This window comes from Arachis hypogaea, chromosome 5 (assembly GCF_003086295.3).
Source record: "Arachis hypogaea cultivar Tifrunner chromosome 5, arahy.Tifrunner.gnm2.J5K5, whole genome shotgun sequence".
In the NCBI taxonomy this organism is placed as follows: domain Eukaryota; kingdom Viridiplantae; phylum Streptophyta; class Magnoliopsida; order Fabales; family Fabaceae; genus Arachis; species Arachis hypogaea.
Window position 1 is genome coordinate 46,223,940 of NC_092040.1, and position 27,219 is coordinate 46,251,158.

General features: G+C 39.2%; 3 non-coding genes across 3 annotated transcripts; 2 read left to right on the forward strand and 1 right to left on the reverse strand.

The window, feature by feature from the left end:
* Nucleotides 1-3,251: 3,251 nt before the first annotated feature.
* Nucleotides 3,252-3,355, reverse strand: LOC112805010 (small nucleolar RNA R71). The gene has a single exon (XR_003203625.1). It is a non-coding gene; the product is annotated as a small nucleolar RNA R71 (small nucleolar RNA).
* A 7,058-nt stretch (nucleotides 3,356-10,413) lies between these two features.
* LOC112805127 (small nucleolar RNA R71) lies at nucleotides 10,414-10,521 on the forward strand. Its single transcript, XR_003203736.1, has one exon. It is a non-coding gene; the product is annotated as a small nucleolar RNA R71 (small nucleolar RNA).
* A 9,992-nt stretch (nucleotides 10,522-20,513) lies between these two features.
* LOC112804716 (small nucleolar RNA R71) lies at nucleotides 20,514-20,617 on the forward strand. Its single transcript, XR_003203333.1, has one exon. It is a non-coding gene; the product is annotated as a small nucleolar RNA R71 (small nucleolar RNA).
* The last annotated feature ends 6,602 nt before the right edge of the window (nucleotides 20,618-27,219 follow it).

Genomic DNA, 27,219 nt, shown 5'->3' on the forward strand with positions numbered 1-27,219 from the left:
TCTTTATGCTTGCTATAGGTTGGTTATTCAACCACCTTTTAGCTTGATCTTTTACAGCAAATGGAAACAGTAATCGTCTGTAGACATCCTGATCTACCTCTTTATCATGTACTGTGTCAGCAATTTGTAAAAACTGTGCTAGAAACTCAGTAGGTTCTTCCTGTGGAAGACCGGAATACTGGCAATTTTGCTGCACTATGATAATGAGTTGAGGATTTAGCTCAAAGCTGCTTGCTTTGATGGGAGGTGTACAGATGCTACTCCCATATGCAGCTGTAATGGGGTTAGCATATGACCCCAGAGTCCTTTTGGACTGATTAATCCCACTTAAGTCCATAATGGACAAAAGGGAAATGATAATGATTGCAAGGAGATAAATTTTGTTTTTTTTTTTGAATAAACGAAAAAATAAAATAAAACAAAATAAAATTAAAATAAAAATTCGAAAATCAAAAGAAAATAAAATCAAAGCAAATTGAAAATTGAATCAATTAGTTAATTAAAAAGATTTTGAAAACAGCAATTAGAAAGATATGATTGAAAAATTTTTATGAAAAAGATTTGATTTTTAAAAAGAGGAAAGAGAAAAACAACAAAAAGACACCAAACTTAAAATTTTAGAAAATCAAACACAAAATTTTTCGAAAATTTTTTTAAGGGAAAAACACAAAGAGGACACCAAACTTAGAATTTTTATAAATCAAAAAGGGACTAAGAACATGCAAAAATCGAAAATTAAAAGAAAAACAAAAACATGCAATTGACACCAAACTTAGAATATGAAACTAGACTCAACTAAAAGACTCTAAACCAACAAAAATAAAACAATCCTAATCTAAGCAACAAGATAAGCCGTCAGTTGTCCAAACTCAACAATCCCCGGCAACGGCGCCAAAAACTTGGTGCACGAAATTGCAATCACACTTTTGCAATCCCGCACAACTAACCAGCAAGTGCACTGGGTCGTCCAAGTAATACCTTGCGTGAGCAAGGGTTGATCCCACGGAGATTGTCGGCTTGAAGCAAGCTATGGTTATCTTGTAAATCTTAGTCAGGATATCAAAAATTATCAGGGTTGATTGTGAAAAGCAAAAGAACATGAAATGATTACTTGTTTTGCAGTAATGGAGAATAGGTTGAGGTTTGGAGATGCTCCATCTTCTGAGTCTCTGCTTTCCTACTGTCTTCTTCTTCAAACATGCACGTCTCCTTCCATGGCAAGCTGTATGTAGGGTTTCACCGTTGTCAATGGCTACCTCCCATCCTCTCAGTGAAAGCGATTGCATATGCTCTGTCACAGCATAGCGGAATTCATCTGTCGGTTCTCAATCAGGCCGGAATAGAATCCAGTGATTCTTTTGCGTCTGTCACTAACGCCCCGCCTTCAGGAGATTGAAGCACGTCACAGTCATTCAATCATTGAATCCTACTCAGAATACCACAGACAAGGTTTAGACCTTCCGGATTCTCTTGAATGCCGCCATCAGTTCTAGCTTATACCACGAAGATTCCGATTAAAGAATCCAAGAGATAATTACTTAATCTAAGGTAGAACGGAGGTGGTTGTCAGTCACACGTTCATAGTTGAGAATGATGATGATTGTCACAGATCATCACATTCATCCGGATTAAGAACAAGTATTATCTTAGAATGGAAGCAAGCATGATTGAATGAGAAACAGTAGTAATTGCATTAATCCATCAAGACACAGCAGAGCTCCTCACCCCCAACCATGGGGTTTAGAGACTCATGCTGTGGAAGAAAGCGTGTAAAAATGTCATAAGGTCATCAAAAGGTACTGATACAATGTCAAAAGATCCTATTAATAGTAAACTAGTAACCTAGGGTGTACAGAAATGAGTAAATGACGTAAAAATCCACTTCTGGGTCCACTTGGTGTGTGCTTGGGCTGAGCATTGAAGCTTTTATGTGTAGAGACGTTTTCTGGAGTTAAACGCCAGCTTTCAAGCCAGTTTGGGCGTTTAACTCCAAGTTTTATGCCAGTTCCGGCGTTTAACGCTAGAATTTCTGAGGGAGACTTTGAGCGCCGGTTTGGGCCATCAAATCTTGGGCAAAGTATGGACTATCATATATTGCTAGAATGCCCAGGATGTCTACTTTCCAATGCCGTTGAGAGCGCGCCAATTGGGCTTCTTTAGCTCCAGAAAATCCACTTCGAGTGCAGGGAGGTCAGAATCCAACAGCATCTGCAGTCCTTTTTGGTCTCGGAATCAGATTTTTGCTCAGAACCCTCAATTTCAGCCAGAAAATACCTGAAATCACAGAAAAACACACAAACTCATAGTGAAGTCCAGAAAAGTGAATTTTAGCTAAAAACTAATAAAAATATACTAAAAACTAACTAGATTATACTAAAAACATACTAAAAACAATGCCAAAAAGCATACAAATTATCCGCTCATCAGGCAGCTATGGCAAATTATATATCAAATTGAAGCCCCAGACGTTAGCTTTCCAACGCAACTAGAACCGCGTCGTTTGGACCTCTGTAGCTAAAGTTATAGCCGTTTGAGTGCGAAGAGGTCAGGCTGGACAGCTTAGCAGTTTCTCCAACTTCTTATATTCCTTCCACTTTTGCATGCTTCCTTTCCATCCTCTGAGCCATTCCTGCCTTGTAATCTCTGAAAATACATAACACACATATTAAGGCATCTAATGGTATAAAAGGAGAATTAATATTAATAAAATTAAGGTCAAAGAAGCATGTTTTCAATCAAAGCACATAATTAGGAAGGAAAATGTAAAACATGCAAATAGTATGAATAAGTGGGTAAAGAGTAGATAAAAACCACTCAATTGAGCACAAGATAAACCATGAAATATGGGTTTATCAGCAGCCGAACCCAACAACAATAATGCAAGGAGAATGCTTGGTGACTTCACAAAACCAATGTCCAAATTTGATGGAAGGAGCATCTCCATTCCTGCCATTGGAGCCAACAATTTTGAGCTTAAGCCTCAACTAGTTGCTTTAATGCAACAGAACTGCAAGTTTTATGGACTTCCATCTGAAGATCCTTTCCAGTTTTTAACTGAGTTCTTGCAGATTTGTGAGACTGTTAAGACGAATGGAGTAGATCCTGAAGTCTACAGACTCATGCTTTTCCCTTTTGCTGTAAGAGACAGAGCTAGAATATGGTTGGATTCACAACCTAAGGATAGCCTGGACTCCTGGGATAAGCTGGTCACAGCCTTCTTGGATAAATTCTTTCCTCCTCAAAAGCTGAGCAAGCTTAAAGTGGATGTTCAGACCTTCAAACAAAAAGATGGTGAATCCCTCTATGAAGCTTGGGAAAGATACAAGCAGTTGACCAAAAGATGTCCATCTGACATATTTTCAGAATGGACCATACTAGATATATTCTATTATGGTCTATCTGAGTTTTCAAAAATGTCATTGGACCATTCTGCAGGTGGATCCATTCACCTAAAGAAAACACCTGCAGAAGCTCAAGAACTCATTGACATGGTTGCAAATAACCAATTCATGTACACCTCTGAGAAGAATTCCGTGAATAATGGGACGCCTCAGAGGAAGGGAGTTCTTGAAATTGATGCTTTGAATACCATATTGGCTCAGAACAAAGTGTTGACTCAGCAAGTTAACATGATTTCTCAAAGTTTGAATCGATGGCAAAATGCATCCAACAATACTAAAGAGGCAGCTTCTGAAGAAGCTAATGATCCTGAAAACCCTGCAATAGTAGAGGTAAATTACATGGGTGAACCTTATAGAAACACCTATAATTCATCATGGAGAAATCATCCAAATTTCTCATGGAAGGATCAACAAAAGCCTCAACAAGGCTTTAACAATGGTGGACGCAATAGGCTGAGCAATAGCAAGCCTTTTCCATCATCTTCTCAGCAACAGATTGAGAATTCTGAACAAAGCACTTCTAATTTAGCCAATCTAGTCTCTGATCTGTCAAAAGCCACTTTCAGTTTCATGAGTGAAACAAGATCCTCCATTAGAAATCTGGAGGCACAAGTGGGCCAGCTGAGTAAGAAAGTCATTGAAACTCCTCCCAGTATTCTCCCAAGCAATACAGAAGAGAATCCAAAAGGAGAGTGTAAGGCCATTGATGTGATCAATATGGCCGAATTCACAAGGGAGGAGAAGGACGAAAATCCTAGTGAGGAGGACCACCTAGGACGTCTCTCAAGCAAGAAGGAGTTTCCTATTAAGGATCCAAAGGAATCTGAGGCTCATATAGAGACCATAGAGATTCCATTAAATCTCCTTCTGCCGTTCATGAGCTCTGAAGACTATTCTTCCTCTGATGAGGATGAAGATGTAACTGGAGAGCAAGTTGCTCAATATCTAGGAGCTATCATGAAGCTGAATGCCAAGTTGTTTAGTAATGAGACTTGGGAAAGTGAACCTCCTTTGCTCATTAATGAACTAGATACCTAGCTTCAGCAAACTTTACCTCAAAAAAGACAAGATCCTGGCAAGTTCTTAATACCCTGTACCATAGGCACCATGACCTTTGAAAACGCCCTGTATGATCTAAGGTCAGGGATAAATCTTATGCCACTCTCTGTAATGGAGAAGCTGGGGATTATTGAGGTACAACCTGCCTTATTCTCAATACAATTGGCAGACAAGTCATTAAGACAAGCTTATGGAGTAGTGGTGCGCGAAATTGTGAACAATACTTTTCACAACTCTCATAATCCCCGGTCATGAACCCCAAAAACTTGGTGTTCAATACCATGGCATTAACACAACTTCGCACAACTAACCAGCAAGTGCACTGGGTTGTCCAAGTAATAAACCTTACGCGAGTAAGGGTCGATCCCACGGGGATTGTTAGTATGAAGCAAGCTATGGTCATCTTGTAAATCTTAGTCAGGCAAACTCAAATGGATATGGTGATGAACGCATAAAAACATAAAGATAAAGATAGAGATACTTATGTAATTCATTGGTAGGAACTTCAGATAAGCGCATGAAGATGCCTTCCCTTCCGTCTCTCTGCCTTCCTACTGTCTTCATCCAATCCTTCTTACTCCTTTCCATGGCAAGCTTATGCAAGGGTTTCACCGTTGTCAGTGGCTACCTCCCATCCTCTCAGTGAAAATATTCCTATGCTCTCTCACAGCATGGCTAATCATCTGTCGGTTCTCGGTCAGGCCGGAATAGAATTCAGTAATTCTTTTGCGTCTGTCACTAACGCCCCGCCTGCTAGGAGTTTGAAGCACGTCACAGTCATTCAATCATTGAATCCTACTCAGAATACCACAGACAAGGTTAGACCTTCCGGATTCTCTTGAATGCCGCCATCAGTTCTAGCCTATACCACGAAGACTCTGATCTCACGGAATGGTTGGCTCGGTTGTCAGGCGAGCACTCGGTTGTCAGGCGATCAACCATGCATCGTGCAATCAGGAATCCAAGAGATATTCACCCAATCGAAGGTAGAACGGAGGTGGTTGTCAGTCACACATTCATAGGTGAGAATGATGATGAGTGTCACGGATCATCATATTCATCAAGTTGAAGAACAAGTGATATCTTAGAACAAGAACAAGCGGAATTGAATGGAAGAACAATAGTAATTACATTAATACTCGAGGTACAGCAGAGCTCCACACCTTAATCTATGGTGTGTAGAAACTCCACCGTTGAAAATACATAAGAACAAGAGTGATCATTGGTTTTGGCCCCAGAGAGGGAACCAGAAGAACCAAGACGAAAATACAATAGTATAATGTCCTACTTATAGAAAACTAGTAGCCTAGGGTGTACAGAGATGAGTAAATGACATAAAAATCCACTTCCGGGCCCACTTGGTGTGTGCTTGGGCTGAGCAATGAAGCTTTTTCGTGTAGAGACTCCTTCTGGAGTTAAACGCCAGCTTTAGTGCCAGTTTGGGCGTTTAACTCCCATTTTGGTGCCAGTTCCGGCGTTTAACGCTGGAATTCCTGAGGGTGACTTTGAACGCCGGTTTGGGCCATCAAATCTTGGGCAAAGTATGGACTATCATATATTGCTGGAAAGCCCAGGATGTCTACTTTCCAACGCCGTTGAGAGCGCGCCAATTGGGCTTCTGTAGCTCCAGAAAATCCACTTCGAGTGCAGGGAGGTCAAAATCCAACAGCATCTGCAGTCCTTTTCAGTCTCTGAATCAGATTTTTGCTCAGGTCCCTCAATTTCAGCCAGAAAATACCTGAAATCACAGAAAAACACACAAACTCATAGTAAAGTCCAGAAAAGTGAATTTTAACTAAAAACTAATAAAAATATACTAAAAACTAACTAGATCATACTAAAAACATACTAAAAACAATGCCAAAAAGCGTACAAATTATCCGCTCATCACAACACCAAACTTAAATTGTTGCTTGTCCTCAAGCAACTGAAAATCAAATAAGATAAAAAGAAGAGAATATGCAATGAATTCCAAAAACATCTATGAAGATCAGTATTAATTAGATGAGCGGGGCTTTTAGCTTTTTGCCTCTGAATAGTTTTGGCATCTCACTCTATCCTTTGAAATTCAGAATGATTGGCTTCTTTAGGAACTTAGAATCCAGATAGTGTTATTGATTCTCCTAGTAGAGTATGATGATTCTTGAACAAAGATACTTATTGAGTCTTGGCTGTGGCCCAAAGCACTCTGTCTTCCAGTATTACCACCGGATACATACATGCCACAGACACATAATTGGGTGAACCTTTTCAGATTGTGACTCAGCTTTGCTAGAGTCCCCAATTAGAGGTGTCCAGGGTTCTTAAGCACACTCTTTTTGCCTTGGATCACAACTTTATTTCTTTTTCTTTTTCTCCCATTTTTTTCGTTTTCTTTTTTTTTTCGAAATTTTCTTTTTGTTTTTTCATTGCTTTTTCTTGCTTCAAGAATCATTTTAATGATTTTTCAGATCCTCAGTAACATGTCTCCTTTTTCATCATTCTTTCAAGAGCCAACATTCATGAACCACAAATTCAAAAGACATATGCACTGTTTAAGCATACATTCAGAAAACAAAAATATTGCCACCACATCAAAATAATTAAATTGTTATAAAATTCAAAATTCATGCAATTCTTTCTTTTTCAATTAAGAACATTTTTCATTTAAGAAAGGTGATGGATTCATAGGACATTCATAACTTTAAGGCATAGACACTAAGACACTAATGATCACAAGACACAAACATGGACAAACATAAGCATTAAAATTCGAAAAATAGGAAAATAAAGAACAAGGAAATTAAGGAACGGGTCCACCTTAGTGATGGCGGCTCTTTCTTCCTCTTGAAGATCCTATGGAGTGCTTGAGCTCCTCAATGTCTCTTCCTTGTCTTTGTTGCTCCTCTCTCATGATTCTTTGATCTTCTCTAATTTCATGGAGGATGAAGGAGTGTTCTTGATGCTCCACCCTTAGTTGTCCCATGTTGGAACTCAATTCTCCTAGGGAGGTGTTTAGTTGCTCCCAATAGTTTTGTGGAGGAAAGTGCATCCCTTGAGGCATCTCAGGGATTTTGTGAGGAGGAATTTCCTCATGCTTGCTCCATCCTTTTCTTAGTGATGGGCTTGAGGTCATGCCTTCTCAGTTGAACTGGCTTCCCTCTTGAGTTTCTCTTCCATTGAGCGCCCTCTTCACAAATGTTTATGAGGACTTGGTCCAACCTTTGATCAAAGTTGACCCTTTTTGAGTGAAAAAGGGACCTCGGGGATCACTTCTTCAAGGCCATAACTTCATAGAAGTGGTCTTGATGCACCCTTGAGATGAATCTCTCCATCTCCCATGACTCGGAGGTGAAAGCTTTTGCCTTCCCTTTCCTCTTTCTAGAGGTTTCTCCGGCCTTGGATGCCATAAATGGTTATGGAAAAACAAAAAGCAATGCTTTTACCACACCAAACTTAAAAGGTTTGCTCGTCCTCGAGCAAAAGAAGAAAGAAGAGAGTAGAAGAAGAAGAAGAAATGAGGGGAAAGGGAATGGCTTTTGTTTTCGGCCAAGAAAGAAGTGGTGTGTATGTTGTGTGAAAATGAAGGAGTGAAGGAGGGTATATATAGGAAAGGGGGAAGGGAGGGTTCGGTCATGTATGGGTGGGTTTGGGTGGGAAAGTGGTTTGAATTTGAATGGTGGGGTAGGTGGGGTTTTATGAAGGATGGATGTGAGTGGTGAAGAGAAAGATGGGATTTGATAGGTGAAGGGTTTTTGGGGAAGAGGTGTTGAGGTGATTGGTGAATGGGTGAAGAAGAAGAGAGAGAGTGGTGGGGTAGGTGGGGATCCTGTGGGGTCCACAGATCCTGAGGTGTCAAGGAAAAGTCATCCCTGCATCAAATGGCAAGCAAAATCTCGTTTTGTGCCAATTCTGGTGTTAAACGCCGGGCTGGTGCCCATTTCTGGCGTTTAACGCCAGCTCCTTGCCCTTTTCTGGCGTTTAACGCCAGTCTGGTGCCCCTTTCTGGCGTTAAACGCCCAGAATGGTGCCAGACTGGGCGTTAAACGCCCAACAGCTAGCCTCACTGGCGTTTAAACGCCAGTGGGTTCTTCCTCCAGGGTGTGCTGTTTTTCCTTCTGTTTTTCATTCTGTTTTTGCTTTTTTCATTGATTTTGTGACTTCTTATGATCATCAACCTACAAAAAATATAAAAAAAGAAAATAGTTAATTATAAAACATTGGGTTGCCTCCCAACAAGCGCTTCTTTAATGTCATTAGCTTGACAGAGGACTCTCATGGAGCCTCAGAAATGCTCAGAGCTATGTTGGGACCTCCCAACACCAAACTTAGAGTTTGAATGTGGGGGTTCAACACCAAACTTAGAAGTTGGTTGTGGCCTCCCAACACCAAACTTAGAGTTTGACTGTGGGGGCTCTGTTTGGCTCTGTTTTGAGAGAAGCTCTTCATGCTTCCTCTCCATGATGACAGAGGGATATCCTTGAGCCTTAAACACCAAGGATTCTTCATTCAATTGAATGATCAACTCTCCTCTATCAACATCAATCACAGCCCTTGCTGTGGCTAGGAAGGGTCTGCCAAGGATGATGGATTCATCCATGTACTTCCCTGTCTCTAGGACTATGAAATTAGTAGGGATGTAATGATCTTCAATTTTAACCAGAACATCCTCTACAAGTCCATGGGCTTGTTTTCTTGAATTGTCTGCCATCTCTAGTGAGATTTTTGCAGCTTGCACCTCAGAGATCCCTAACTTCTCCATTACAGAGAGAGGCATGAGGTTTACACTTGACCCTAAGTCACACAAGGCCTTCTTGAAGGTCATGGTGCCTATGGTACAAGGTATTGAAAACTTCCTAGGATCCTGTCTCTTTTGAGGCAGTTTCTGCCTAGACAAGTCATCCAGTTCTTTGGTGAGCAAAGGAGATTCATCCTCCCAAGTCTCATTTCCAAATAACTTGTCATTCAGCTTCATGATTGCTCCAAGGTATTTAGCAACTTGCTCTTCAGTGACATACTCATCCTCTTCAGAGGAAGAATACTCATCAGAGCTCATGAATGGCAGAAGTAAGTCCAATGGAATCTCTATGGTCTCATTTTGAGCCTCAGATTCCCATGGTTCCTCATTGGGGAACTTATTGGAGGCCAGTGGACATCCATTGAGGTCTTCCTCAGTGGCGTTCACTGCCTCTCCTTCCTCCCAAAATTCGGCCATGTTGATGGCCTTGCACTCTCCTTTTGGATTTTCTTCTGTATTGCTTGGGAGAGTACTAGGAGGGAGTTCAGTAATTTTCTTGCTCAGCTGACCCACTTGTGCCTCCAAGTTTCTAATGGAGGACCTTGTTTCAGTCATGAAACTTTGAGTGGTTTTGATTAGATCAGAGACCATGGTTGCTAAGTCAGAGGTATTCTGCTTAGAACTCTCTGTCTGTTGCTGAGAAGATGATGGAAAAGGCTTGCTATTGCTAAACCTGTTTCTTCCACCATTATTATTGTTGAAACCTTGTTGAGGTCTCTGTTGATCCTTCCATGAGAAATTTGGGTGATTTCTCCATGAAGGATTATAGGTGTTTCCATAGGATTCTCCCATGTAGTTCACCTCTTCCATTGAAGGGTTCTCAGGATCATAGGCTTCTTCCTCAGATGAAGCCTCCTTAGTACTGCTTGGTGCATTTTGCATTCCAGACAGACTTTGAGAAATCATATTGACTTGTTGAGTCAATATTTTATTCTGAGCCAATATGGCATTCAGAGTGTCAATCTCAAGAACTCCTTTCTTCTGACTAGTCCCATTGTTCACAGGATTTCTTTCAGAAGTGTACATCAATTGGTTATTTGCAACCATTTCAATCAATTCTTGAGCTTCAGTAGGCGTCTTCTTCAGATGAAGAGATCCTCCTGCAGAGCTATCCAAAGACATCTTGGATAGTTCAGAGAGACCATCATAGAAAATACCTATGATGCTCCATTCAGAAAGCATATCAGAAGGACACTTTCTGATTAATTGTTTGTATCTTTCCCAAGCTTCATAAAGGGATTCTCCTTCCTTCTGTCTGAAGGTTTGGACTTTCACTCTAAGCTTACTCAATTTTTGAGGTGGAAAGAACTTTGCCAAGAAGGCATTGACTAGCTTTTCCCAAGAGTCCAGGCTTTCTTTAGGTTGAGAGTCCAACCATGTCCTAGCTCTGTCTCTTACAGCAAAAGGGAATAGCATAAGTCTATAGACCTCAGGGTCAACCCCATTAGTCTTGACAGTGTCACAGATTTGCAAGAACTCAGCCAAAAACTGATGAGGATCTTCCAGTGGAAATCCATGGAACTTGCAATTCTGTTGCATTAGAGAAACTAATTGAGGCTTAAGCTCAAAGTTGTTTGCTCCAATGGCAGGGATAGAGATGCTTCTCCCATAAAAGTCGGGAGTAGGTGCAGTAAAGTCACCCAGCATCTTCCTTGCATTGTTGGCATTGTTGTTGTTTTCGGCTACCATGTGTTCTTTTTCCTTGAAGATTTCTGTTAGGTCCTCTATAGAGAGTTGTGCCTTGGCTTCTCTTAGCTTTCTCTTCAAGGTCCTTTCAGGTTCAGGATCAGCCTTAACAAGAATGTTTTTGTCCTTGCTCCTGCTCATAAGAAAGAGAAGAGAACAAGAAAATATGGAATCCTCTATGTCACAGTATAGAGATTCCTTGAGGTGTCAGAGGAAAAGAAAAGTAGAAGACAGAAGTAGAAAATTCAAACTTATCAAAGGAGATGGAGTTCGAATTTTGCATCAAGGAATAATGTTAGTCCATAAATAGAAGGATGTGAGAAGAAGGGAAGTAATTTTCGAAAATTAAGTAAAAGATTTTGAAAACATTTTTGAAAAACTCTAATTGATTTTCGAAAATGAAAGTGGAAAAGAAATCAAGTGATTTTTGAAAAAGATTTTGAAATTAGAAATCAAAAAGATTTGATTGAAAACTATTTTGAAAAAGATGTGGTTAAGAAGATATGATTAGTTTTAAAAAGATGTGATTGAGAAGATATGATTTGAAAAACATTTTAAAAAGATTTGATTTTGAAAATTAAAAACTTGGCTAACAAGAAAAGATATGATTCAAACATTAAACCTTTCTCAACAGAAAAGGCAACATACTTGAAATGTTGAATCAAATCATTAATTGATAGCAAGTATCTTTGAAAAAGGAAAGAAATTGATTTTGAAAACACATGATTGAAAATATATGATTTGAAAAAGATTTGATTTTGAAAAACTTTGAAAACCTGAAAAAAAATTGCATTGAAAAACAGAATCTTCCCTCTTGTTCCATCCTGGCGTTAAACGCCCAGAATGGTGCACATTCTGGCGTTTAACGCCCAAAATGCTACCCTTTTGGGTGTTAAACACCCAACCAGGTACCCTGGCTGGCGTTTAAACGCCAGTCTGTCCTTCTTCATTGGGCGTTTTGAACGCCCAGCTTTTTCTGTGCAATTTCTCTGCTGTATGTTCTGAATCTTTAATTCTCTGTATTATTGACTTGAGAAGACACAAATTAAAAATATTTTTGGATTTTTAATAATAAGGAAAAATCAAAATGCACAAAGAATCAAATAACAATGCATGCAAGACACCAAACTTAGCAGTTTGTATACTACTGACACTAATGAGAATGCATATGAGACACACAAAACACTCAAGTCAAGAGAATTTAAAGATTAGAGTAAGAAATCATCAAGAACATCTTGAAGATCACTAAGACACATGAATGAATGCATGCAATTAACACCAAACTTAAGATGAGACACTAGACTCAAACAAGAAATTTTTGGATTTTATGATTTTTTTTATGTTTTTGTGTTTTTCGAAAATTAAGTGGAAAAAGATATCAAAATTCTTAATGAGAATTCCAGGAATCAGTGCAATGCTAGTCTAAGACTCCGGTCCAGGAATTAGACATGGCTTCACAGCCAGCCAAGCTTTCAAAGAAAGCTTCGGTCCAAAACACTAGACATGGCCAATCGCCAGCCAAGCCTTAGCAGATCACTGCTCCAAAAGCAAGATTGATAAAAATCAACAAACTCTTGTGATGATAAGTTGAAACCTCGGTCCAATGAGATTAGACATGGCTTCTCAGCCAGCCAGACTTCAACAAATCATCATGAAACTCTAGAATTCATCTTCAAGAATTTCGAAAAAAATAAATACCTAATCTAAGCAACAAGATGAACCGTCAGTTGTCCAAACTGAACAATCCCCGGCAACGGCGCCAAAAACTTGGTGCGCGAAATTGTGAACAATACTTTTCACAACTCTCATAATCCCCGGTCATGAACCCCAAAAACTTGGTGTTCAATACCATGGCATTAACACAACTTCGCACAACTAACCAGCAAGTGCACTGGGTCGTCCAAGTAATAAACCTTACGCGAGTAAGGGTCGATCCCACGGAGATTGTTAGTATGAAGCAAGCTATGGTCATCTTGTAAATCTTAGTCAGGCAAACTCAAATGGATATGGTGATGAACGCATAAAAATATAAAGATAAAGATAGAGATACTTATGTAATTCATTGGTAGGAACTTCAGATAAGCGCATGAAGATGCCTTCCCTTCCGTCTCTTTGCTTTCCTACTGTCTTCATCCAATCCTTCTTACCCCTTTCCATGGCAAGCTTATGCAAGGGTTTCACCGTTGTCAGTGGCTACCTCCCATCCTCTCAGTGAAAATGTTCCTATGCTCTATCATAGCATGGCTAATCATCTGTCGGTTCTCGGTCAGGCCGGAATAGAATCCAGTGATTCTTTTGCGTCTGTCACTAACGCCCTGCCTGCTAGGAGTTTGAAGCACGTCACAGTCATTCAATCATTGAATCCTACTCAGAATACCACAGACAAGGTTAGACCTTCCGGATTCTCTTGAATGCCGCCATCAGTTCTAGCCTATACCACGAAGACTCTGATCTCACGGAATGGTTGGCTCGGTTGTCAGGCGAGCACTCGGTTGTCAGGCGATCAACCATGCATCGTGCAATCAGGAATCCAAGAGATATTCACCCAATCGAAGGTAGAACGGAGGTGGTTGTCAGTCACACGTTCATAGGTGAGAATGATGATGAGTGTCACGGATCATCATATTCATCAAGTTGAAGAACAAGTGATATCTTAGAACAAGAATAAGCGGAATTGAATGGAAGAACAATAGTAATTGCATTAATACTCGAGGTACAGCAGAGCTCCACACCTTAATCTATGGTGTGTAGAAACTTCACCGTTGAAAATACATAAGAACAAGAGTGATCATTGGTTTTGGCCCCAGAGAGGGAACCAGAAGAACCAAGACGAAAATACAATAGTATAATGTCCTACTTATAGAAAACTAGTAGCCTAGGGTGTATAGAGATGAGTAAATGACATAAAAATCCACTTCTGGGCCCACTTGGTGTGTGCTTGGGCTGAGCAATGAAGCTTTTTCGTGTAGAGACTCCTTCTGGAGCTAAACGCCAGCTTTAGTGCCAGTTTGGGCGTTTAACTCCCATTTTGGTGCCAGTTCCGGCGTTTAACGCTGGAATTCCTGAGGGTGACTTTGAACGCCGGTTTGGGCCATCAAATCTTGGGCAAAGTATGGACTATCAAATATTGCTGGAAAGCCCAGGATGTCTACTTTCCAACGCCATTGAGGGCGCGCCAATTGGGCTTCTGTAGCTCCAGAAAATCCACTTCGAGTGCAGGGAGGTCAGAATCCAACAGCATCTGCAGTCCTTTTCAGTCTCTGAATCAGATTTTTGCTCAGGTCCCTCAATTTCAGCCAGAAAATACCTGAAATCACAGAAAAGCACACAAACTCATAGTAAAGTCCAGAAAAGTGAATTTTAACAAAAAACTAATAAAAATATACTAAAAACTAACTAGATCATACTAAAAACATACTAAAAACAATGCCAAAAAGCGTACAAATTATCCGCTCATCAAGTAGTAGAGAACGTGTTAGTAAAGGTTGAAGACCTTTACATCCCTGCTGATTTCATAATCTTAGACACTAGGAAGGAAGAGGATGAGTGCATCATGCTTGGAAGACCTTTCCTAGCCACAGCAGGAGCTGTGATAGATGTCAACAGAGGTGAATTAGTCCTTCAATTGAATGGGGACTACCTTGTGTTTAAGGCACATGGCCATCCCTCTGTGACAAAAGAGAGTAAGCACAAAGAGCTTCTCTCAGTTTAGAGTCAAGAGGAGCTCCCACAGTCAAACTCTAAGTTTGGTGTTGGGAGGCCACAACCAAACTCTAAGTTTGGTGTTAAGACCCCATATCCAAACTCTAAGTTTGGTGTTGGGACTATACAACATTGACCTGATCACCTTGTGGCTCCATGAGAGCCCACTGTCAAGCTATTAACATTAAAGAAGCGCTTGTTGGGAGGCAACCCAATTTTAATTTATCTAATTTTAATTTTATTGTTATTTTGTGTTTTATTAGGTACATGATCATGTAGAGTCACGAAAAAAATATAAAAATTAAAAACAGAATCAAAAACAGCAGAAGAAAAATCACACCCTGGAGAAAGGACAGACTGGCGTTCAACGCCAGTAAGGAGCATCTGGCTGGCGTTCAACGCCAGAACAGAGCATGTATCTGGCACTGAACGCCAGAAACAAACAACATTCTGGCATTTGAACGCCAGGAATGTGCCTTGAGGAAAGCTGGCGCTGAACGCCAGTAACAAGCATGGAACTGGCGTTCAACGCCAGAAACATGCTACACATGGGCGTTGAACGCCCAGAACGTGCATCACCTCGGCGTTTAAATACAAGAATGGTGTGCAAAGGCAATTTACATGCCTAATTGGTGCAGGGATGTAAATCCTTGACACCTCAGGATCTGTGGACCCCACAGGATCATCTCAGGATCTGTGGACCCCACAGGATCCCCACCTAACATATTCCCACCTTACCTCCTAATCCTATAACACTCTTCCCCATATCACACTTCCCAACAACTTCAATCTCTCTTCCCAATTACCCCCTTCACCACTCACATCCATCCACTCTTCCCCATAAACCCTACCTACCTTCAAAATTCAAAAACACTTTCCCACCCAAACCCACCTTAAATGACCGAAACTACACCCTCTCCCCTCCCTATATATACCCTTCCATTCTACTTCATTTTCACACAACACAAACCCCCTCTTCTACACCTTGGCCGAAACACCATCTCCCACTCTCCTCCATATTTTCTTCTTCTTCTTCTTCTCTTCTTTCTTCTCTTGCTCGAGGGCGAGCAATATTTTACGTTTGGTGTGGTAAAAGCATAAGCTTTTTGTTTTTCCATTACCATCAATGGCACCTAAGGCCGGAGAATCCTCTAGAAAAGGAAAAGAGAAGACAAAAGCATCCACCTCTGAGTCATGGGAGATGGAAAGATTCATCTCCAAAAGCCATCAAGACCACTTCTATGATGTTGTGGCAAAGAAGAAGGTGATCCCTGAGGTCCCTTTCAAGCTCAAGAAAAATGAGTATCTGGAGATCCGACATGAGATCCGAAGAAGAGGTTAGGAAGTCCTAACCAACCCCATGCAACAAGTTAGAATCTTAATGGTTCAAGAGTTCTATGCCAATGCATGGATCACTAGGAACCATGATCAAAGTATGAACCCGAGTCCAAAGAATTATCTCACAATGGTTCGGGGGAAATACTTAGATTTTAGTTCGGAAAATGTGAGGTTGGTGTTCCACTTGCCCATGATGCAAGGAGATGAACGCCCCTACACTAGAAGGGTCAACTTTAATCAAAAGTTGGACCAAGTCCTTATGGACATATGTGTGGAAGGAGCTCAATGGAAAAGAGACTCGAAAGGCAAGCCAGTTCAACTAAGAAGACTGGACCTCAAGCCTGTGGCTAGAGGATGGTTGGAGTTCATTCAACGCTCCATCATTCCCACTAGCAACCGATCAGAAGTTACTGTGGATCGGGCCATCATGATTCATAGCATCATGATTGGAGAGGAAGTAGCAGTTCATGAAGTCATCTCCAATGAAATCTACAAAATAACCGAAAAGCCCTCCACCATGGCAAGGCTAGCTTTTCCTCACCTTATTTGCCATCTATGTTACTCAGCTGGAGTTATCATAGAAGGAGACATCCCCATTGAAGAGGATAAGCCCATCACCAAGAAGAGGATGGAGCAAGCAAGAGAGACCCTCCACGGATCTCAAGAGATGCATGAGGAAGCTCATCATCAAGAAATTCCTAAGATGCCTCAAGGGATGCACTTTCATCCCAACAACTATTGGGAACAACTCAACACTTCCTTAGAAGATTTGAGCCACAATGTGGAACAATTAAGGGTGGAACATCATGAGCACTCCATCATTCTCCATGAAATAAGAGAAGATCAAAGAGCAATGAGGGAGGAGCAACAAAGGCAAGGAAGGGACATAGAAGAGCTTAAGGACATTGTTGGTCCTTCAAGAAGAAGACGCCACTAAGGTGGATTCATTCCTTGTTCTTATTTCTTTCTGCTTTTCGGTTTTTATGTTGTGTTCATTTATGTTTTGTGTCTCTACTTCATGATCATTAGTGTTTAATAACTATGCCTTAAAGTTATGAATAATTCCATGAATCCTTCACTTCTCTTAAATGAAAAATGTTTTAATTCAAAAGAACAAGAAGTACATGAATTTCGAATTTAGCCTTGAATTTAGTTTAATTATATTGATGTGGTGATAATACTTTTTGTTTTCTGAATGAATGCTTGAACAGTGCATATTTTTTATCTTGTTGTTTATGAATGTTAAAACTGTTGGCTCTTGAAAGAATGATGAACAAAGAGAAATGTTATTGATGATCTGAAAAATCATAAAATTGATTCTTGAAGCAAGAAAAAGCAGTGAAAAAGCAAAGGCTTGCGAAAAAAATGGCGAAAAAAATAGAAAGAAAAAGAAAAAGCAAGCAGAAAAAGCCAATAGCCCTTAAAACCAAAAGGCAAGGGTAAAAAGGATCCAAGGCTTTGAGCATCAATGGATAGGAGGGCCCAAGAAAATAAAATCCAGGCCTAAGCGGCTAAACTAAGCTGTCCCTAACCATGTGCTTGTGTCATGCAGGTCCAAGTGAAAAGCTTGAGACTGAGTGGTTAAAGTCGTGATCCAAAGCAAAAGAGTGTGCTTAAGAGCTCTGGACACCACTAACTGGGGACTCTAGCAAAGCTGAGTCACAATCTGAAAAGGTTCACCCAATTATGTGTCTGTGGCATTTATGTATCTGGTGGTAATACTGGAAAACAAAATGCTTAGGGCCACGGCCAAGACTCATAAGTAGCTGTGTTCAAGAATCAACATACTTAACTAGGAAAGTCAATAACACTATCCAAAATTCTAAGTTCCTAGAGAAGCCAATCATTCTGAACTTCAAAGGAAAAAGTGAGATGCCAAAACTGTTCAGAAGCAAAAAGCGACAAGTCCCGCTCATCTAATTAGAATTAATATTCATTGATATTTTAGAATTTCTAGTATATTCTCTTCTTTTTATCCTATTTGATTTTCAGTTGCTTGGGGACAAGCAACAATTTAAGTTTGGTGTTGTGATGAGCGGATAATTTATACGCTTTTTGGCATTGTTTTTAGGTAGTTTTTAATAGGTTCAAGCTACTTTTAGGGATGTTTTCATTCGTTTTTATGTTAAATTCACATTTCTGGACTTTACTATGAGTTTGTGTGTTTTTTTGTGATTTTAGGTAATTTCTGGCTGAAGTTGAGGGACCTGAGCAAAACTCTGAAAAAAGGCTGACAAAAGGACTGCTGATGCTGTTGGATTCTTACCTCCCTGCACTCGAAATAGATTTTTTGGAGCTACAAAACTCCAAATGGTGCGTTCTTAACGGCGTTGGAAAGTAGACATCCAGAGCTTTCCAGCAATATATAATAGTCCATACTTTATTCGGGAATTGATGACGTAAAGTGGTGTTTAACGCCAAATTGGTGCTTGTTTCTGGCGTTAAACGCCAACTCTAAGCTTGTTCTGGGCGTTCAATGCCCATCTGCAGCATGTTTCTGGCGTTGAACGCCAGCTTTCCTCAGTGTGTAATCCTGGCGTTTAAACACCAAATTGCTGCATGTTTCTGGCATTCAGCACCAGATCCATGCTCTGTTCTGGCGTTGAACACCAGCCAGATGCTCCTTACTGGCGTTTAAACGCCAGTAAGTCCTTCCTCCAGGGTGTGATTTTTTTCTGCTGTTTTTTATTCTGTTTTTAATTTTAGTATTTTTTTCGTGACTCCACATGATCATGAACCTAATAAAACATAAAAGAACAATAAAAAAAATAAAATTAGATAAATAAAAATTGGGTTGCCTCCCAATAAGCGCTTCTTTAATGTCAATAGCTTGACAGTGGGCTCTCATGGAGCCACACAGGTGATCAGGTCAATGTTGTAGACTCCCAACACCAAACTTAGAGTTTGGATGTGGGGATTCAACACCAAACTTAGAGTTTGGCTGTGGCCTCCCAACACCAAACTTAGAACTTGATTGTGGGGGCTTTGTTTGACTCTGTACTGAGAGAAGCTTTTCATGCTTCCTCTCCATTATTAAAGAAGAAGATCCTTGAGCTTTAAACACAAGGTAGTCCCCATTCAATTGAAGGATTAATCCTCCTCTGTTAACATCTATCACAGCTCCTGCTGTGGCTAGGAAAGGTCTTCCAAGGATGATGCATTCATCCTCCTCCTTCCTAGTGTCTAAGATTATGAAATCAGCAGGGATGTAAAGGCCTTCAACCTTTACCAACACGTCTTCTACCAATCCATAAGCTTGTCTTACTGACTTGTCTGCCATTTGCAATGAGAGTATGGCAGGTTGTACCTCAATGATCCCCAACTTCTCCATTACAGAGAGTGGCATAAGATTTATACCTGACCCCAGGTCACACAGAGTTTTCTCAAATATCATAGTGCCTATGGTGCAGGGTATTACGAATTCGCCAGGATCTTGTCTCTTTTGAGGTAAAGTTTGCTGAACCCATATATCTAGTTCACTAATGAGCAAGGGAGGTTCACCTTCCTAAGTCTCACTACCAAATAACTTGGCATTCAGCTTCATGATAGCTCTTAAATATTGAGCAACGTGCTCTCCAGTTACATCTTCATCCTCTTCAGAGGAAGAATAGTCTTCAGAGCTCATGAATGGCAGAAGGAGGTTTAATGGAATCTCTATGGTCTCTATATGAGCCTCAGATTCCCTTAGGTCCTCAATAGGAAACTCCTTCTTGCTTGAGAGACATCCCATGAGGTCATCCTCATTGGGATTCACGTCCTCTCCTTCCTCTCTAGGTTCGGCCATGTTGATTATATTAATGGCCTTGCACTCTCTTTTTGGATTCTCTTCAGTATTGCTTGGGAGAGTACTAGGAGGAGTTTCAGTGATTTTCTTACTTAGCTGGCCCATTTGTGCCTCTAGATTTCTGATGGAGGACCTTGGTTCATTCATGAAACTTAAAGTGGCCTTAGACATATCAGAGACTAAATTTGCTAAGTTAGAGGTACTCTGTTCATAATTCTCTGTCTGTTGCTGAGAAGATGATGGATAAGGCTTAATATTGCTGAGCTTATTTCTTCCACCATTATTAAAGCCTTGTTGAGGCTTTTGTTGATCCTTCCATGAGAAATTTGGATGATTTCTCCATGATAAACTATAGGTGTTTCCATAAGGTTCACCCATATAATTTACCTCTGCTATTACAGGGTTCTCAGGATCATAAGCTTCTTCTTCAGAAGATGCCTCTTTAGTACTGTTGGATGCATTTTGCCATCCATTCATACTTTGAGAAATCATGTTGACTTGATGAGTCAACATTTTGTTCTGAGCCAATATGGCATTCAGAGCATCAATTTCAAGAACTCCCTTTCTTTTAGGCATCCCATTATTCATGGAATTCCTCTCAGAAGTGTACATGAACTGGTTATTTGAAACCATGTCAATAAGTTCTTGTGCTTTTGTAGGCGTTTTCTTTAGGTGAATGGATCCACCTGCAAAATGGTCCAATGACATCTTAGAGAACTCAGATAGACCATAATAGAATATATCTATCATGGTCCATTCTGAAAACATGTCAGAAGGACATCTTTTGGTCATCTGCTTGTATCTTTCCCAAGCTTCATAGAGGGATTCACCATCTTTTTGTTTAAAGGTTTGAACATCCACTCTAAGCTTGCTCAGCTTTTGAAGAGGAAAGAACTTAGCCAAGAAGGCCGTGACCAGCTTATCCCAGGAGTCCAGGCTATCTGTAGGTTTAGAGTCCAACCATGCTCTAGCTCTGTCTCCTACAGCAAAAGGGAAAAGCATGAGCCTGTAGACTTTAGGATCTACTCCATTAGTCTTAACAGTCTCACAGATCTGCAAGAACTCAGTTAAGAACTGATAAGGATCTTCTGATGGAAGTCCATGAAACTTGCAGTTCTGTTGCATTAGAGCAACTAATTGAGGTTTCAACTCAAAATTGTTTGTTCCTATGGTAGGAATTGAGATGCTTCTTCCATCAAACTTGGAAGTAGGTGTAGTATAATCACCAAGCATCCTTCTTGCATTATTGTTGTTGGGTTCGGCTGCCATCTCCTTTTCTTGTTCGAAAATTTCAGCAAGGTTATCTCTGGATTGTTGTAATTTAGCTTCTCTTAGTTTCCTCTTCAGAGTTCTTTCAGGTTCTGGATCAGCTTGAACAAGAATGCCTTTTTCCTTGTTCCTGCTCATATGAAAGAGAAGAGAACATAAAAAGAAGAGGAATCCTCTATGTCACAGTAAAGAGGTTCCTTATTATTAGTAGAAGAAGAAAGGGAATAAGAAGAATGGAGAATCCAAACACAAGGGTAAGGATAAGGGCAGTTATTTGAGATGAAGAGAGGTGAAGAGAGGTGTTAGTGAATGAATAAAAAAATAGGAAAAGATGAGAGAGGGAGAAATTTTCGAGATTAAATTTTGAAAAGGAGTTAAATGATTTTCGAAAATAAAGATAAGAAATGAAATTAAAATTAAAAATTAAAACAATTAATTAAATAAAAATAATTTTTGAAAAAGAGGGAGGTATTTTCGAAAATTAGAGAGAGAAAAGTTGTTAGGTGGTTTTGAAAAAAGATATGAAACAAACAAAAAGTTAAATAGTTAGTTGAAAAAGATTTAAAAATCAAATTTGAAAAGATAAGAAGATAAGAAGATAAGAAGTTAGAAAAGATATTTTAAAATCAAATTTTTTGAAAAAAGATAAAATTTTGAAAAAGATATGATATAAAAGATAAGATAAAAAGATATGATTAAAAAGATATGGTTAAAAAAGATTTTTTTTTTTAATTTTTAATGATGAGTGAGAAAAACATAAAAAATGACTCACAACATGAAAATTATGAATCAAAACACATTATGCATGCAAGAACACTATGAATGTCAAGATGAACACCAAGAACACTTTGAAGATCATGATGAACATCAAGAACATATTTTTAAAAAAAATTATGCAAAGAAAATATGCAAGACACCAAACTTAGAAATCTTTAATGCATGGACACTATGAATGCAAAAATGCATATGAAAAAAAATAAAAGACATAAAACTAGAAAACATCAAGATCAAACAAGAAGATTTACCAAGAACAACTTGAAGATCATGAAGAACACCATAAATGCATGAATTTTCGAAAAATGCAAGAAAATTTTTTAAAGCATGCAATTGACACCAAACTTAAAATTTGACTCAAGACTCAAACAAGAACACATAATATTTTTGGTTTTTATGATTTTATGATTTTTTTTCAATTTTCTTTTAATTTTTTTTTTTGAAAAACATATATAGAACAAAAAAAAGAAAATAAGAAATCCAAAATTTTTAATAAGAATTCTAGGAATCTTTCAATATTAGCCTAAAGCTCCAATCCACGGGTTGGGCATGGCTTAATAGCCAGCCAGCTTTAGAAGATATAAATCAGGCATGTAACAACTGATATTCCAATTAACTTGCCTCTATGCTGATGGTTTTGAAGTCTCAATCCAATTGAATTAGACATGGCTTTACAGCCAGCCAAGCTTCAACATACTTTATGAAACACTAGAATTCATTCTTAAAAATTTTGAATAATTTTTCGAAAACAAAGAAAAATATTTTGAAAAATATTTTTGAAAACTTTTTGAAAAAAAATAAAAAGAAAATTACCTAATCTGAGCAACAAGACGAACCGTCAGTTGTCCATTGGTGCACGAAATTGTAATCCCAATATCAAAATCAAGATTTCTTATGACTTCGTACCACTAATCAGCAAGTGCACTGGGTCGTCCAAGTAATACCTTACGTGAGTAAGGGTCGATCCCACAGAGATTATTGGTTTGAAGCAAGAAATGTTTATTTTATTATTCTTAGCCAGGATATCAATTATAATTATCAGTTTGAATTATTAGAAAAAATAAAAGAGCGTGAAATAATTACTTGTTGTGCAGTAATGGAGAATATGTTGGGGTTTTGGAGATGCTTTGTCTTCTGAATTCCTGTAATGTAATATTCAACTCAATGCAAAAGTGCAAAGTTCCTTCCATGGCAAGCTCTATGTAGGGTGTCACCGTTGTCAATGGCTACTTCCCATCCTCTTAGTGAAAATGGTCCAAATGCTCTGTCACAGCATGGCTAATCAGCTGTTGGTTCTCGATCATGTCAGAATAGAATCCATTGATTCTTTTGCGTTTGTCATCACGCCCAACACTCGCGAGTTTGAAGCTTGTCACAGTCATCCAATCCCAGAATCCTACTCGGAATACCACAGACAAGGTTTAGGCTTTCCGGATTCTCATGAATGCCGCCATCAATTCTAGCTTATACCACGAAGATTCTGGTTAAGGAATCTAAGAGATACTCATTCAATCTGATATAGAACGGAGGTGGTTGTCAAACACACGTTCATGGATTGAGGAAGGTGATGAGTGTCACGGATCATCACCTTCTCCATAGTTAAGCGCGAATGAACATCTTAGATAGGAACATGCATGTTTGAATGGAAAAACATAAATAATTGCATTAATTCATCGAGACGCTGCAGAGCTCCTCACCCCCAACAATGGGGTTTAGAGACTCATGCTGCCAAAAAGTACAAATTTCAGATCTAAAAATTTCATGAGATACAAAATAAGTCTCTAAAAGTTGTTTAAATACTAAACTAGTAACCTAGGTTTACAGAGAATGAGTAAACTAAGATGGATAGTGCAGAAATCCGCTTTTGGGGCCCACTTGGTGTATGCTGGGGCTAAGACTTAAGCTTCTCACGTGCCTGGGCTGTTTCTGGAGTTGAACGCCAAGTTGTAACGTGTTTCTGGCGTTCAACTCTGGTTCTTGACGTGTTTCTGGCGCTGGACGCCAGACTGCAACATGGAACTGGCGTTAAACACCAGTTTACGTTATCTATCTTCGCGCAAAGTATGGACTATTATATATTGCTGAAAAGCCCTGGATGTCTACTTTCCATCCCAATTGAGAGCGTGCCAATTGAACTCCTGTAGCTCAAAAAACTCTATTCCGAGTGCAGAGAGGTCAGAATCCAACAGCATCAGCAGTCCTTTTTCAGCCTAAATCAGATTTTTGCTCAGCTTCCTCAATTTCAGCCAGAAAATACCTGAAATCACAAAAAAACACACAAACTCATAGTAAAGTCCAGAAATATTATTTTTGCTTAAAAACTAATAAAAACATACTAAAATCTACATGAAATTACCCCCAAAAAGCGTATAAAATATCCGCTCATCACAACACCAAACTTAAACTGTTGCTTGTCCCCAAGCAACTAGATAAATAAAATAAGATAAAAAGAAATTAAGAAACAATAATATCTCAGAGTTTCAAGTGAAGCTCAAATTCTAATTAGATGAGCGGGGCTAGTAGCTTTTTGCTTCTGAACAGTTTTGGCATCTCACTTTATCCTTTGAATTTCAGAATGATTGGCATCCATAGGAACTCAGAATTCAGATAGTATTATTCATTCTCCTAGTTTAGTATGTTGATTCTTGAACACAGCTACTTTATGAGTCTTGGTCGTGGCCCTAAGCACTTTGTTTTCCAGTATTACAACCGGATACATAAATGCCACAGACACATAACTGGGTGAACCTTTTCAGATTGTGACTTAGCTTTGCTAAAGTCCCCAATTAGAGGTGTCCAGAGTTCTTAAGCACACTCTTTTGCTTTGGATCACGACTTTAACCACTCAGTCTCAAGATTTTCACTTGGACCTGCATGCCACAAGCACATGGTTAGGGACAGCTTGATTTAGCCGCTTAAGCCTGGATTTATTTCCTTGGGCCCTCCTATCCATTGATGCTCAAAGCCTTGGAACCTTTTCACCCTTGCCTTTTGGTTTAAAGGGCTATTGGCTTTTTCTACCTCTTTTGCTTCTTTTCCCTTTTTTTCTTTTTTTTTTTCTTCTTTTTTTTCACTGCTTTTTCTTGCTTCAAGAATCAATTTTATGATTTTTCAGATCAATAATAATATTTTTCTTATTCATCATTCTTTCAGGAGCCAAGAATTTTAACATTCATAAAATTCAATATCAAAAATATGCATTGTTCAAGCATTCATTCAGAAGACAAAAAGTATTGCCACCACATATAAATAATTAGAATTTTCCTTATCAAAAACTCAAAAAAAAAAGTTATTGCCTCTTTATTCTAAAAATCTACTATTTTATTCATGTTTGATGATAATGAGAAAAATAAATTATAGCTTAATTGGTGATAAAATCAAAATAGAGATATTAATTACTACTACTAATATATAACTTCTAAGGTAAATTCATAATAAGAACAATTATCACAGAGTTAAGGCAAAGATTAGGACTCAACAACTTTTATTTTAGGAAGTGGATGTTCCTCTAGTTTGTGGGGTGCTTGGTCCTTCAAAAGATAATTTCTGACGCTTTAGTTCCTTCAAGTTACATCCTTGCGTTTCCTGTTCCCTTGGGTGCCATGATCTTGATGAGTTTTAGCTCAGTGATCATGGCAAATCACACCAAACTTAGAGGTTTGCTTGTCCTCAAGCAAAAGAAAGGAAAGGAGTGGAATAAAAGGAGAGGCAATTTCAAAATTCAAAAGATATGATGAGTTGAAAAAGATTTGAAAAAGAGTTGGATTGGATTGGAAAAAGTTTTGTGTTTATGGATTAAGATACATTTGATATTTTTTTTTTAAAGGATTTTAGAAATTAGGATTAAAATTTTTGGAATTGAAGGATGAGAGTTTGTAACATGTTTATGCAAGAAATCATGAATTGAAATATTAAAAATTAAAAAATTGAAGTAAAAACGAATTTACCTCCTCCCCACCATCCTGGCGTTAAACGCCCAAACGCTGCTTGTTTTGGGCATTTAACGCCCATGTGCAGCTTCTCCTGGGCGTTCAACGCCCAGCTGTTGCTTCTTTCTAGCGTTGAACGCCAGGAAGTCCTTTGTCACTGGGCGTTTTTCTGAACGCCCAGGACGCTGCAAATCTGGCGTTGAACGCCCAGAAGATGTTTCTTTCTGGCGTTCAACGCCCAGAAGATGCTTCTTTCTAGCGTTTAACGCCCAGATGGCTATCCTTACTGGCGTTGAACGCCCAGTAGGTGCTTCTTTTGGGCGTTCAACGCCCAAAACAGCATTTACTGGCTTTTTCGCACCAGTGAGCTTCTTTTTTTGCTGTTTTATCCTCTGATTCCTTCTGTAACTCTGTAAACTTAAGCAGTTGCTATTTTACCTTGAAGATACTTGACATATACCTGTAAAAATTAATTAATTAACAAATAAGCTTTGTAAATGGCTAGGTTGCCTCCCAGCAAGCGCTTCTTTATTGTCTTTAGCTGGACTATTATTGAGCTTTATTTAAGTCTCAGTTTTGAGCATTCTTGCTCAAAATTGCTTTCAAGATAATGTTTGACTCTCTGTCCATTAACAATGAACTTTTTGTTAGAATCATTATCCTGGAGCTCTACGTATCCATATGGTGACACACTTGTAATCACATATGGTCCTCTCCACCGGGATTTCAATTTTTCAGGGAATAATCTGAGCCTAGAATTAAATAACAGAACTTTCTGCCCTGGCTCAAAGACTCTGGATGACAATTTCTTATCATTCCATCTTTTTGCTTTCTCTTTGTAAATTTTTGCAATCTCGAAAGCATTGAGTCTAAATTCCTCTAGCTCATCTAACTGGAGCAATCGTTTTTCTCCAGCTAACTTGGCATCAAGGTTCAGGAATCTGGTTGCCCAGTAGGCCTTATGTTCCAGTTCCACTGGCAAGTGACATGCCTTTCCATACACAAGCTGGTATGGAGAGGTCCCTATAGGGGTCTTGAATGCTATTCTGTATGCCCACAGAGCATCATCCAAGCTTCTTGCCCAATCCCTTCTATGGTTAATTACAGTTCGTTCCAAGATTCTTTTAAGTTCTCTGTTAGAGACTTCAGCTTGCCCATTTGTCTGTGGATGATATGGAGTGGCTACCCTGTGGCTAACTCCATAACGAACCAAAGCAGAGTAAAGCTGTTTATTGCAGAAATGAGTGCCCCCATCACTGATTAGTACTCTAAGGGTGCCAAATCTGCTGAAGATGTGTTTCTGGAGGAATTTTAACACTGTCTTAGTGTCATTAGTGGGTGTTGCAATAGCTTCCACCCATTTGGATACATAATCCACTGCCACCAGAATATAAGTGTTTGAGCATGATGGTGGGAAAGGCCCTATGAAGTCAATACCCCTTACATCAAACAACTCAATCTCCAAGATTCCTTGTTGAGGCATGGCATAACTGTGAGGTA